The sequence below is a fragment of the Macaca thibetana genome, chromosome 15, assembly GCF_024542745.1.
Source record: "Macaca thibetana thibetana isolate TM-01 chromosome 15, ASM2454274v1, whole genome shotgun sequence".
NCBI lineage: Eukaryota > Metazoa > Chordata > Mammalia > Primates > Cercopithecidae > Macaca > Macaca thibetana.
Window position 1 is genome coordinate 107,798,812 of NC_065592.1, and position 14,003 is coordinate 107,812,814.

Below are 14,003 nucleotides of genomic sequence, written 5' to 3' on the forward strand. Positions count from 1 at the left end.
CACAGCAACCCTCCATAATGGCAACGTGCAGGAGTTCTGAAAACATGTCACAATGGAGCGAAGCTAATCTAGCAACAAGGGGTCCACCTTTTATAGGTGATCCCAGTCTTCGAGCAAAGTCAATGAACTCTACCATTCACATAGGTTCGCTCTTTATTTTTTATTTTTAGTTTTTTAGAGACAGGGTCTCGCTCTGTCACCCAGGCTGGAGTGCAGTGGCACCATCAGGGCTCACTGTAGCCTTGAACTTCTGGGCTCAAGGGATCCTCCCACCTCAACCACCCAAGTAGCTGGGACCACAGGCACCACCATGCCCTGCTAATTTTTATTATTATTCTTATTTTGTAGAGACAGACTTGCTATGTTGCCCAGGCTGGTCTGAGCTCCTGGCCCCAAGGGATCCTCCCTGCTCAGCCTCCCAAAGTGTTGGGCTTGCAGGCGTGAGCCACCACGCCTGACCTGACTGTTGCAAGTCACACATCATCAAGACCAGCCCTTGATATTCCCACACTTCCCTCTCCCCTCACTTTTCATACCACATCATTCACAAATGCCATGAGCAATTAAACTGGCATGTTACAGGCAGAGGGCACATTTGCCTTGTCCTCATCACATATTCACCTGGTAGATTTTAAAGACTCCAAAGAGAGAAAAATATGTATAATGGGGTGAGATCCAAACAAATCTTCATACTTTGCAACAATACACAACAGGGCATCTAGACGTGTCCAGTGAATAACTTCCCTAAAATTCATAACCCAAAACCTCTTAATGGGATACCTTTTCACTCAGATTTTAAAACTTTGGGCAGCCAACATCCTCTAGAAATACGTTTTCTGTTAAATGAAACTGATAGTACAGGAAGTGCAGGACAGTAAAATGGCTTTCCGTCTTCTGTTTTAAATCATAAACTCCATGACAGAGAAAGTAGAAAAATACTTCTCATTTAAAAGTGAAGGGGAAGGCCAGGCGTGGTGGCTCATGCCTCTAATCCCAGCACTTTGGGAGGCCAAAGCGGGAGGATCACTTGAGGTCAAGAGTTCGAGATCAGCCTGTTCACCAACATGGTGAAACCCCATCTCTACTAAAAATACAAAAGTTAGCCAGGTGTGGTGGTACATGCTTGTAATCCCAGATCCTTGGGAGGCTGAGGCAGGAGAATTGCTTGAATCCAGGAGGCAGAGGCTGCAGTGAGCCTAGATCATGCCACTGCACTCCAGCCTGGGCAACAGAGGAAGACTCATTTCAAAAAGTAAAATAAAATAAAAATAATAAATAAAAGTGAAGAGGATACCCCATTTGCCTTGATGCAATGCATTTTACGATGCATTGCATACCTGTCTCAAAATATCTCATTACCCCATAAATATACACACCTACTATGTATGCACAAAAATTCAAACTAAATTTTTTAAACAGACATAAGGAAGTCAAGCCTTTTACTCAACAGGTTAGTTGGCTAACATCCACATGTAATAATGGAATGTATAATTGAAGTTTTCTAAGTGCCACCTAAAAAGGAAAATTAAAAGTCTCTCTTAACTGAAAAAAATTTTTATTTCACTTTTTAATTTTTACACTTTTCTTGATTATTCCATGTAAGGTGAAACAGTAACTGTTTAAAAGACATACACAAAAGACATTTGTATATGTCTTTTGTATATGTCTAGTATATCAACAACCAGGCGTTTTTCTTTTCTTTTTTTTTTTTTTTTGCAATTATATTTTCCCAACCACAGTTATGCTTGCTAGGCAATAGAACCATCACAGAAGAAAACATAGGCAGAATACTGGTAAGGAAAAACAAAGCTACAAGATACACAAACAAGACAAGCTTGGTTCCACATTCACTACTCATTTTCAAGCAGCAAGTATGAACTGAATGCACATTTTTTTGTTCAGCTAGAAAGGAGAGAAGGATTTTTATTGTTGTTTTTTCTTTTTTGGTTTGTTTTGAGTCAGTGCACGAATTTCTCTTTTCTTGTTTCGGCAGATGGACAAACGGATGGACCCTGCAGCCAGGTGGAATGTCAGAGATGGAGTGGAGACCCTGGGAGACTGATGGGCCTGGATCCTCTCCAGCCTCTCCGCTTCAGTGTCCACACAACTGCCCTGAGTGGTAGCATTTTGTTTAAACATTCCTGAGAGCTGAGCTGGATGAGTGCACTTGGGACACCTGGTGACAGGTACTTGCAAGAATGATCAGGGTCAGCCTCAATATAGGGAGAAATCCTGGGTATTTAAAAATACTTTTTTGATTCAGATCATGGTGTGATTGAAGAGCAACACTGTGTTGAGAATGGGAGGAAGGCAGAGCTGTGGTGCAGGCAGCTCTTCTCAACTCTAAAGCAAGGCTTGCTCACCAAGGTGCTCACTCATGTCTCTCATCCCTGCCCATATATAGCATTAAAAAATGAATAGGCCAGGTGCTGTGGCTCACGCCTGTAATCCCAGCACTTTGGGAGGTCAAAGCGGGTGGAATATGAGGTCAGGAGATCAAGACCATCCTGGCTAACACGGTGAAACCTCGTCTCTACTAAAAATAAAAAAATAAATTAGCCGGGCATGGTGGCGGACGCCTGTAGTGCCAGCTACTCGGGAGGCTGAGGCAGGAGAATGGCGTGAACCCGGGAGGCGGAGCTTGCAGTGAGCCAAGATTGCGCCACTGCACTCCAGCCTGGGCGACAGAGCAAGACTCTGTCTCAAAAAAAAAAAAAAAGAAAGAAAAAAAAAAGTGAACAAAAGGCCAGGCGCAGTGACTCATGCTTGTAATCCCAGCACTTTGGGAGGCCAAGATGGGCGAATCATGAGGTCAGGAGTTCAAGACCAGCCTGACCAACATAGTGAAACCCCATCTCTACTAAAAATACAAAAAATTAGCTGGGCGTAGTGGCACACACTTGTAATCCCAGCTACTCAGGAGGCTGAGGCAGGAGAATTGCTTGAATCGGGGAGGCAGAGGTTGCAGTGAGCTGAGATTGCACCACTGCACTTCAGCCTGGGTGACAGAGCGAGACTCCCCTCTCACAATAAAAAAAAAAAAGAACAAACAAAAGATGGATGAAGAAAGAATTCAAAAGTAAAACAATGTAAGAAAGCAGGACAGAAATTTAAAGAGAAGAGAAAACCAAAGTCAACAGTTAAAAAAGACGGTGACAATAAATGTTTAGATTTCAAAATTTAAAAGCCCCAAGCAATGTCTATAATCCCAGCATTTTGGGAGGCCAAGAGAGGGTGGATCACCTGAGGTCGGGCGTTCGAGACCAGCCTGACCAATATGATAAATTTATCCACTAAAAATACAAAAATTAGCTGGCCTATGGTGTCACGTGCCTGTAATTCCAGCTCTCAGGAGGCTGAGGCAGGAGAATTGCTTGAACCCAGGAGGCAAGTAAGCCAGTTGCAGTAAGCCAAGATTGTGCCACTGCACTCCAGCCTGGGCCACAGAGGGAGAACCTGTCTCAAAATAATTAATTAATTAAATAAATAAAATAATAAATAAAAGCCCCAAGGTAGGAAGAACCTGAAGACTGAGTACTCCTCAAGTGAAAGGCAATCTTTACAGAACAGTCTTCTTTTTTTTTTTTTTTGGAGATAAGGTCTTGCTATTTTGCCCATGCGGGAGTGCAGTGGCTATTCACAGGTGCAACCACAGGACACCACAGCCTTAAACTCCTGGGCTCAGGTGATCCTCCTGCCTCAGCCTCCCAAGTATTTGGAACTACAGGCACGCACCACCATGCCTGACTCAGAACCTTATTCTTAAAGGTATTATCCAGGAATGTGGGGCAAAGACATGTGGGGGAAGGGACTTCCGTGCTATAATGGGAGTGGCTAACACTCGATGAATGCTGTGTTCTGAGCAGTTTGTATGCATTATCACATTAAATTCCTCACACCAAAGAAAAGAAAGAAGGAGATATTAGCCAGGAAACAGAAAAGAACATTCATAAAACACACAGCATTTTTTTTAGCTCAGTATTAACAATGAAAAATAATTCCACTATTGAGGCACAAGTTACAAATCAGTAACATATTCCTATTGCTGTAGAAAAGGGGGTTTAGTCAGGTGTGTCATATGAGCACCAGAACATTTCACAGTGTCACAGCCAATTATCTGTCACAAGGAATTTCAGCTTCAGGATTTGCATTTCCTCAGATGAAGAAGCTGTGGACATTTGTGGTCATGAACTTTTGAGTGGCAATAGCCAAACAGGTCCAGTGCCTGAACAGGCAGCATCACTGTGAATTACCATTAAACTCGAATGCCAAATGCGGGTGTCTCACTCCACATCCCAGCAACACAACACAACCTCTATAACTTTCTGTACAACTTTACAATGGAATTGTATTTCAGTGACTATTTTGATACTGGATTAAACTTTCCAAAGAGGTACACAACATTCAGGTCTATTTTTCCTATCAGAAAGAATTATGCTGAATTTCAAAACCCATCACCACAGTGTTCAGCTTTAAGAAAATTAAACACACAGTAATCTTGCCAACGTCAATCAAAACCAAAACTTCAGAATGCCGTGGTGTTTATGCAGCCAATCTGGGTTCTAGATACCAATACCAGCTGTTTATCCCACGAACCATTCACAGCTAGGCTGAGGCTGTGAAAAATCACAAGACGATGTACAATTCTTTTTTTTTTTAATCTCACAAAAGGATTTATGTGGATGGTACAGGGTGACACTGAACAGATCGTGAGGCATGGCAGACATAGTTCTCTCCCTCCCCAGCATCTCCCGCCTCTCCCTGATTTCCCAATGTCCACAGAGTGAGACTGTCCCGAAGTCACTGCATGATGGGAGTGCTGTCTTTATAAGACACTTCACTCAGCGTATCCAACTCAGCAATTGCTTCATCAAATGCCGTGTTTACCAGGTTGCCTGCCTTTTCAGGAGAGTTTAGAATCCCACAGCAAAAGGCTGAGAAATTAAGTGCCAGACCCAGTCGAATTGGCTGTGTGGGTTGCCTATCTTTCTTACTAATTTCAGATGCTTCCTGGTAAGCTGCTGGGAGTTCAACAGAGAGGTTTGTTTATTGTCTCCAGACGCCACCCCAAAAAGATACCTGAAATGATCTCCTTTCATTTTCAAGAACACCTTGCTTTCAAGTTGTGTAGCATGGGGAGTAAGGGACCTGCCCAACCGCTCTGGAACCTCATTGCAGATGTCCAGCAGCTCTGCCTCTCTCTTCCACGGTACTCTTTGCCCATCTGCTGCTTCTCATTCCTCCCTGTTCCCTGCTCAGTGCTGGAGATGAGAATCCAGGAAGAACGGCGGGCACCCGCCATGTTCCTGTAGGTGGCAGAGGGCAGATTGCTGTCTTCAGTTGGGGGTGCATGCCCCTGTGGCATGGCTGTCTTCCCAGCTGCAGCCACATCAACACCGCACTCAGCCTGCTCAGCGGTCTTGGCTTTCTGTACCAGCACACTTTTTGTCACTTCCAAGCACAGCTCTGAGCATGGTGACCACCACCTTCCCAAGGCCACTCCTCGGGCCGCTGCGGTGATGGTAGCAGCGGCAGCTACCCCAGCTCCAAAACCAGCGGCAGCTGCTCCACTTCCCCAAAACAGCCTCTCTTTGATGAGCTACTATCATGTCTTGCCTGGAGCACAGCACGTCTGAAAAACTAAATAAAAATGAGCAGAAACAAATGAGCCCCAAGTTGTCAACTCTGGAAAATTCTGAAGACTGCCAGCAGGTGTAATTTCCAGGTGTGAGGAAAATAGAGGTGTCCGGAAAAGGACGGGATGCAGCAACGAGGATGGTGAACTCAAAGGGAGCCAAGGCGTGCCTGGGCGGCCGGTAGCCATGGCAGGGCGAACGTGTGGGTGGTTCCTGTGTTCCTCTGAGTCCCTATCTCACCAATAGGCCACACAGGATGGTCTGCCTCTAAATTTTAATCTCGAGGTGACCAGAGTGGCATTCGGACATCAGAGCACCGATAGCGGGCTGTTTCCGGCGACCCCCCACTCACCCCTGCATCTAACAAGCCCCATGGCTCTGGGCTGATGGTCATTCCTAAGAGTGATCCCAGCTCACCACAGGGTCCACACTCCATCTGTCCTAAAATAGCTGCCACCTCTTGGGCAGCCCAGGCTGGGAACACCCCGCCAGAGTGCGCATGTCTGACCGTATCATAGTTTGTCACAGCAGGAATAATTGAACTAGCTTTCCTTGGGCCTTTTTTGGATTTTCAGAAAGGTTAGGACATTCCATGTTTTTATTTCCTCCTTTCCCATTTCTCAAATGTGAAATTCAATTCTCCACCCCATGCAGTGTGAATTGTACAATGCAAGCCAACAGCGCCATCTAGTGTACGCCTCTCCAACTTCCGCAAAATGTGGCCAGACCTCCCGCACAAGGAGAGGTGCCAGGCATGTGATTTTATCCACCTGTCAATCAGACATGAGAAACAGGAGCAGAGACGGGAGGACCGCTTGAGCCAGGGAGGTCGAGGCTGCAGTGAGCCATGATTATGCCACTGCACTCCAGCCTGGACGACAGAGTGAGACCTAGTCTGGGGAAAAAAAAAAAAAAGGAGAAGAAAAGAAGCATGAGGACGTAATTCATTTTTCAGTGTTAGAATAAATTACACTTATTTTCTGATAAAATTGCACATAACCTTTGAGCTACATATGCCCCATGTACCCTTCGTTTCCATGGTTAGCACAAGTGGTGGCGGACCGTGCCTGTTCCGTCCTGAGACACATCAGGCATTCCCCAGAGCCCCCAGTTCCAGGAGGTGGGTCACAGGGGCCATGCGCAAGGTCTGAGCTCTGAGAGAGAAAATCCCCCTGGGGAAGATCATGATTACCCCAAATCACCATCGCGCTCAGCTCAGAATACATTTGAGAGTTCAAGGAGGCACTCTGGGCTAAAGTGAAAGATCCATACTGGAGCCGGATCAAGTCGAAGAGGGATTTTTGTGTCAAGATCCAAGCATGCCTCACTGGGCCTGGCGATACTGCTCTGAAGTTATGCTCACTTTCTTATCTCCATGTGCTGGCTTTACTTCTCTTTCTTTGTCTCTTGGCTGGCTGAATTTCTGTGCTTCCTGGGCCACAAAGGAGAGCTGGCTTTCCACAGCTCCTGGGTTCCCCAGGGCTCTGTTCCAGGAAGTGAAGCCAGGGGCAGAAGCAGGGAAGACAGCGGCAAACAGCACAAAGTTAGGTAACCAGTGCAGTGCAGAACTCAGCGGAGTGCTAGCCCAGCCTATTTTCTCCCTCCTTTCGCCCCTTAGAGACTCGTTAATATAAAGACCCACTTCTGGGAATATCACACACCTGGGCCTGTCAGGGGGTGGGGAAAAGGGGAGGGAGTGCATTAGCACAAATACCTAATGTATGTGGGGCTTAAAACCTAGATGATGGGTTGACAGGTACAGCAAACCACCATAGCACATGTATACTTATGTAACAAACCTGCATGTTCAGCACATGTATTTTATTTAAAAATAAAAAAATAAAGACCCGCTCCTGCGATAAAGAGTTCCTGCATTCCACAGGCGTGTAAAATCGGTGCTTCCTCGGTCCTCTCAGTTTCCCCTTCCTCACTGGCTTCGTTTATTCCTAAGGCCACTAGGCTCCCCCATCAGAGGGAAAGGTGACCACTCTGATGCCAGATCCAACACCTCCAAACTCTTGAACCCCCGCAGAAAGGAAAGATGGCCAGAAGGCAAGTGGAAAGCAGGCTTCTTTGGATGCCCTTCATTTTTACAGAAAGCTTATTTTTAAATAATCTTTCACATTAATCTGAAAGCATAGAGGTATAAAGCATCAGGAGAATCACAGGATTTTTCTTACTTTGAAAACTAAAAACAAGCAACATGCAAAACTGGGCAATGAGAGGAGGCTTAAAGAAACTAAATACATCCTGGTTATAGATAAAAAGAATCTCCAAAGTATCTCTCTTTCTGGCCTGAGGGGAAGGAAAATGAGCCCCTACAGGTGAGAAAGAGGAGGATGAATTCCCTACTATCTTTCTGCTTTCCTTTCTTTATAACCTAAGCAATACTGTGGTGGTGATTCAGTGGTTGCAGCTGGGCTAAGAGCAACAGTTACCAACAAGAAGCACCTTCAACTCTGAAGGAAGGAAACTCTTCTCTCTAACCCGAGAATCTATGGTTCCAGGAGTTTGGAGTGAATCTTCACTGCTCACTTTCTCTGTGTGCTTGTGCCACATGGCTCTGAACCAACAATAGAACTACAGCCCATTGGAGGAATTTGCGTATTGAATCTGACCTAGCTGATTGCCGTTTAAAACAACAGCAAAGCACATTGTCCTGATGCTTTAAACAAAACCCAGAGTCTCATAAGATAACATCCAAAGTATCCAGGATATAATCCAAAATGGTTCAGCCTGTAAAGAACAAGGAAAATCTCAACTTGCAAGTGAAAACGACAGTTACATTTCAGAACTAAAAATACAAACACTAAAATTAAAAATTCACAAGATGATCTCAACAGCAGAATAGAAATGACAAAGGGAAAAGTCCACGAACTTAAAGATAGATCAATAAAAAGTATTCAATATAAACAACAGAGAAGAAAAATGATTGAAGAAAAATGAGCATAGCCTTAAGGATCTGTGTAACAATACAAAAAAAAAAACCTAACATTTGTATCATTGGAGTTCTACTGAGAGAAGCATAAGAACAGAGTAAAAAATATATGAAGCCATGCGTCTCTTAATGACAGTACTACATTCTGAGACATGTGTCATTAGGCAATTTCATCACTGTGTGAACCACAGAGTGCACTTCCGCAAACCTAGATGATAAAGCCTACTACACACCTATGCTACATGGTATATCCTGTAGCTCTGAGGCCACATGCCTGTATAGCATGTTACTATACAGAATACTGCCGGCAATTGTATTACAATGGTAAGTGCTTGTATATCCAAACAGAGAAAAGGTGTAGTAAAAATATGGTAGAAAAGACAAAAAATGGTACACCTACATAGGGCACTTACCATGAATGGAGCTTGCAGGACTGGAAGTTGCTCTGGGTGAGCCAGTGTGTGATGGTGAGTAAATGTGAAGGCCTAGGACATTAATGTACACTATTGCTGACTTTATAAACACAGTACCCTTGGACTACACTGAATTTATTTTATTTTTTTATTCAGGCTGGGTTAAAAAATTGACAAAACCATTAATAGAGGTCCTCTCCAAGTATTGGGAAAGTGTTTCAGGAAGTACAAGCATACAATAGTTAAAAGATATGGCAGGGTGGACAGAAAGATGGGTTAGGTGCCTAAGATTTTTATGATAAAGTGTAGCAAGTTGCAAGATATGACCAGTGATTTCATGACTTGCACCTTGATGTCACACCTTGCAGTGGAGTGGAGAGAAAAGTCACCAGGTTAAAATAATCAAGGAACCATGAGTCACATTACAAAAATTAGCAGACTGCTCACGGGAAGCAGTGACAAGAAGCCAGAGGCTACATGAAGGGAGAGGATATGATGGACATCAGTAGAGTCACCGTGTGTGGTGGCAGGAGTCTCAAAGTCAAAGGCGTGTAACAAGGGAGAAGCGAGTGGAGGTGGGAACACAGATCAGAAGGGTGCTGACTGGCCGGGCGTGGTGGCCCACGCCTGTCATCCCAGCACTGTGGGAGGCCAAGGCGGGCAGATCACGAGGTCAGTAGACCAAGACCATCCTGGTTAACACGGTGAAACCCCGTCTCTACTAAAAATACAAAACATTAGCCGGGCACGGTGGTGGGCACCTGTAGTCCCAGCTACTTGGGAAGCTGAGGCAGGAGAATCGCTTGAACCTGGGAGGCGGAGGATGTAGTGAGCCGAGATCACGCCACTGCACTCCAGCCTGGGCGACAGAGAGAGACTCCGCCTCAAAAAAAAAAAAAAAAAAATCAAGACACAGACATATGTATTAAGATTATTCTCACATTTTGCAAATCATTTTCCTTTCAGGGGATTTGCTGCCGAGTTTCAGTTTAGGGCACTGCAGTCAAACAGGAATCTGCAGCTAAGATAAAGTGGTTTTGGGAGACACAGGATATGAGAACCCCTGAACTGGGCTATCAAGCAGTGAGAGTTTGAGGGACCTATTATCTGGAAAGAATTACAAGAAAGCGAGCCTGGCATCTGCCTGGCTTTAGGTATTGATAGATTTGCCCAATCCTCATTTTTTTTGTAAGATTAGAAGCAAAAGAACCAAATAAAAGAGGTGCTTTCAGTGGTCTAAAAAGCTAAGCACAGCATTGGGAATTGTGGGTGCTGGGAGACAGAGATGGGAGTTCATGGCCTCTTTTTTTTTTTTTTTTTTTTTTTTTTGAGACGGAGTCTCACTCTGTCGCCCAGGCTGGAGTGCAGTGGCACGATCTCGGCTCACTGCATCCTCCGCCTCCCGGGTTTATACCATTCTCCTGCCTCAGCCTCCCGAGTAGCTGGGACTACAGGTGCCCACCACCTCGCCCAGCTAGTTTTTTTTGTATTTTTTAGTGGAGACGGGGTTTCACCGTGTTAGCCAGGATGGTCTCGATCTCCTGACCTCGTGATCCGCCCGCCTCGGCCTCCCAAAGTGCTGGGATGACAGCGTGACCTCTTTTAAAGGAGATCCTGCTTGGAAAAATCACAATCTCTGGGGTTGTGACTTAAAAAGAGATGAGCACTGGGAAAGTCACTCGGCTGAAATGTAGTCTTGATTCAGTCCAGTGACTGACTGGATTAAGGTGGTCCTGTGACTGCCAGAAGAAACCAAGTACTCTCTGGAGAAGACAAGAACGCACAGCCAAGCTTGGGGATCAACGCAAACTCACCTGAAACATCCAGAAACAGCATCCCATGACCCAACGCCAAGAGAGACAAAGGACTGGGATCTATGCTACAATATATAAAAGAACTCTTGATATTTAAAAGGAAGAAAAGAGGAACCTCTCATTAAAGAGGAGGTATAGATGGACAATAAACATGTGAGACAATGTTTTACATCATTAGCCATCAGTTAAATGCACATAGCTATTAGAGAAACGTTAAAAAATGCTGACACCACCAAATGCCTGTTGAGAATACAGAGAATCTGGGGTGCTCACACATTGCTGGTGGGAATGTAAAATGGTACAACCAGTCTGGGGAATAATTTGGTAGATTAAAAACTAAGCATGTGATTTTTACAATGCAGCCGTTGCACTCTTGGGCTTTTATCTCAGATAAGTGAAGATTTACGTTCACATAAAAACCTGCACACACATGTTCATAGCAGCTTTAGGTGTCATCTGCCAAAACTAGTATCAGCCCAAATATTCTTAATCAGGTGAATGCTTAAGCAAGCTGTAGTATATCCACAACATGACATACTTACCCAGCAATAAAAAGGAACAAACTATTGGTATAAACAAGAACTGGGGTAAATCTCCAGGGAATTAAGCCAAGTGAACAAAGTTGAATCCCAAAATGTTAAACACTATGATTTCATTTGTATGACATTTTTTAAAGAAAATTTTAGAGATGGAGACAGATTAGTTGTTGCCAGGGGTTAGGGATAGTGGAGAGGGCATTGCAAGGAGGTTGGTGTGATTTTAAAGGCAAAGCACCAGAGAATTCGGAGGGGATGGAGCTGCCCTGGGTTGACTATGGTGGTGGATTCAGGAGATAAGACATGTGACATAGTCGTTGAGAGCTATGTGCACACAGGTACACACAAAATATAAACAAAACATGGAAAGTTTTAACAAGGCTGGTAGACTGGATCAATGTCAATGTCCTGGTTATTATAGTTTTGCAAAATGTTACCACTGGGGGAAACCAGATAAATAATATATGTGATCTCGTTGGATTATTTTGGACTACCTACTGCCTGTGTATCTACAATTATCTCAATAAAAATTTCAAGAATTAAAAAATATGAATCATCACCTACTTGTATTTACACACAACAGGAATTCTATGTAGAAATTGAAGTAAATGGAACACGACTACAAACAATAACATGAATATATTTCACTAACATAATGCTGAACAAAATAGTATACATAGTACGATTTCACTTATAAAAAGGTTTAAAAAAGATATAAAACTAACATAGTTTGGCAAGATGGGAGGAAAGGATTATGACTGGCAGAAGATACAAGAAGGCTTTGGGGTGCTGATAATTCTCTTAAGAATTAATCTGCTTGGTGGTTTACTTTGGAAAAATACGTAGAGCTAGACATTCATCATCTATGCACTTTTTAGTTTGCTACACTTCAATGAATGTACATATAGGGAAGAAAGAAAAATATATCATCAAACAAATAAGCAAACAAAACAAGCAAACAAAAAAGAACAATCTTGCCAACAAAAACAAATCTTCAGAAAGAAATACATATGCCGGGCACAGTGGCTCATGCCTGTAATCCCAGCACTTTGGGAGGCTGAAACAGGAGAATCGCTTGAACCCAGGAGGCAAAGGGTGCAGTGAGCTGAGATCGCGCCACTGCACTCCAGCCTGGGTGACAAAGCCAGACTCCGTCTCAAAAAAAGAAGAAGAAAGAAGGAAGAAGAAGAAGAAGGAGGAGGAGGAGGAGGAGGAGGAGGAAAGAAAGAAGAAGAAGAAGGAAAGAAAGAAGGAGATTAATTTAGTTGCTGTACATCATTCACAGAAATATTGCTTTTTTCAATTGGTGTGTAACATTGCATGAGTTACTTCACATGTAATGACGGTTGTTCGTCTTCCTTTGAAGAATCTGGTACTCTGTGCTGCCTAAGGTGAGAACGTTGGGTTGATAGACAAATGATATGATTGATGGGGCAAATCATGTGTTAATATTCTCGAAATTACTTTGCTGAAAGTCAAGCTTCCTATTTGATTCGGGACATTTGTTTTGGTTGAATTGACTTTTTCTTACACTTTTTCTATTTCAGCATGCCTTTCTGTCAGCGTGTTGAGTTCAGTCAATAGATTTAGTGTTTCTTTTCAATGGCTGACAGCAGCCCCTGTGTGACTATTTTGTGTGACCCAGACTTCAATATGCAGAGGGAGTGTTTAATAAATGCTGCCAAATACATTTCAGCTATGCATGCTGTTCTTTACAAAATTCTTTTAATGTATAATTACCTATATTTTTAAAAGGAGAATTTGTGATAAAGATACATAACATTTCTAGACTAGACAAAACATTTGGTGAATGAACCCATACAATTTCTCATTGTAGAGATGCTTTCCCTTCGACGGTGCAATGCTGTACAATGCTACAGCAACAGTGCCCATCTCTAGTCACATAGATGGACATTCCCACAGATTATCTCCTCAGTGTTTCCTCTTCCCCCCCGTCCCTTAACATCTCTTCCATATTTCCCAATTCTTGTCTCTCTATTGTGCATGCTGGTTAATTATTTCAGAGCTTTCTTCTAATTTGCTGTCTCTCTTCACATACGTCTAATCTGCTGTTTCAGAATCCACTAAATTCTTCGTTTCAGTAATTCAATTTTCATTCTAAATACTGTTCTTTTTCAATTTTACTTGATAATTTTGATATACAAAATAAGTCTCTTACTATTTCCATTTTCCCCACCTGTTATCTCTTTAGACATATAAAGTGTGTTTATATTCTAAATCAAAATCATTTCCAGTTGTTGCATGGGAATGGGTAGGCTGGAAGAAGTGGGAGGGAAAGCGAAGCAAGGAAGTGCTTGGAAATGATATGTATGGCTGGGCACAGGGGCCCATGCCTGTAATCCCAGCACTTTGGGAGGCTGAGGTGGGTGCAGCGCTTGAGCCCAGGAGTTTGAGACCGGCCTAGGTAACACAGGGAGACCCAGTGCCTACACACACACCAAAAAAAAAAAAAAAAAGATACAAAAATGAGCAGGGTTTGGTAGCACACTCCTGTGGTCCCAGCTACTGGGGAGGCTAAGGAGGCAGGATCACTTGAGCCTGGGAGGCAGACATTGCAGTGAGCCAAGATGGTGCCACTGCAGTCCAGCCTGGATGACGCCAAACACTGTTCCCCCTCCAACCTTCCCCCCAAAAAAAGAAAACAA

At 43.6% G+C, this 14,003-nt stretch overlaps 1 protein-coding gene and 1 pseudogene across 1 annotated transcript in view; one reads left to right on the forward strand and one right to left on the reverse strand.

The window, feature by feature from the left end:
* Positions 1-14,003, forward strand: part of CTSV (cathepsin V) — a 261,994-nt gene that overhangs the window by 77,381 nt on the left and 170,610 nt on the right. The window lies entirely within an intron of this gene.
* LOC126937342 (14-3-3 protein beta/alpha-like) lies at positions 4,464-13,230 on the reverse strand (annotated as a pseudogene).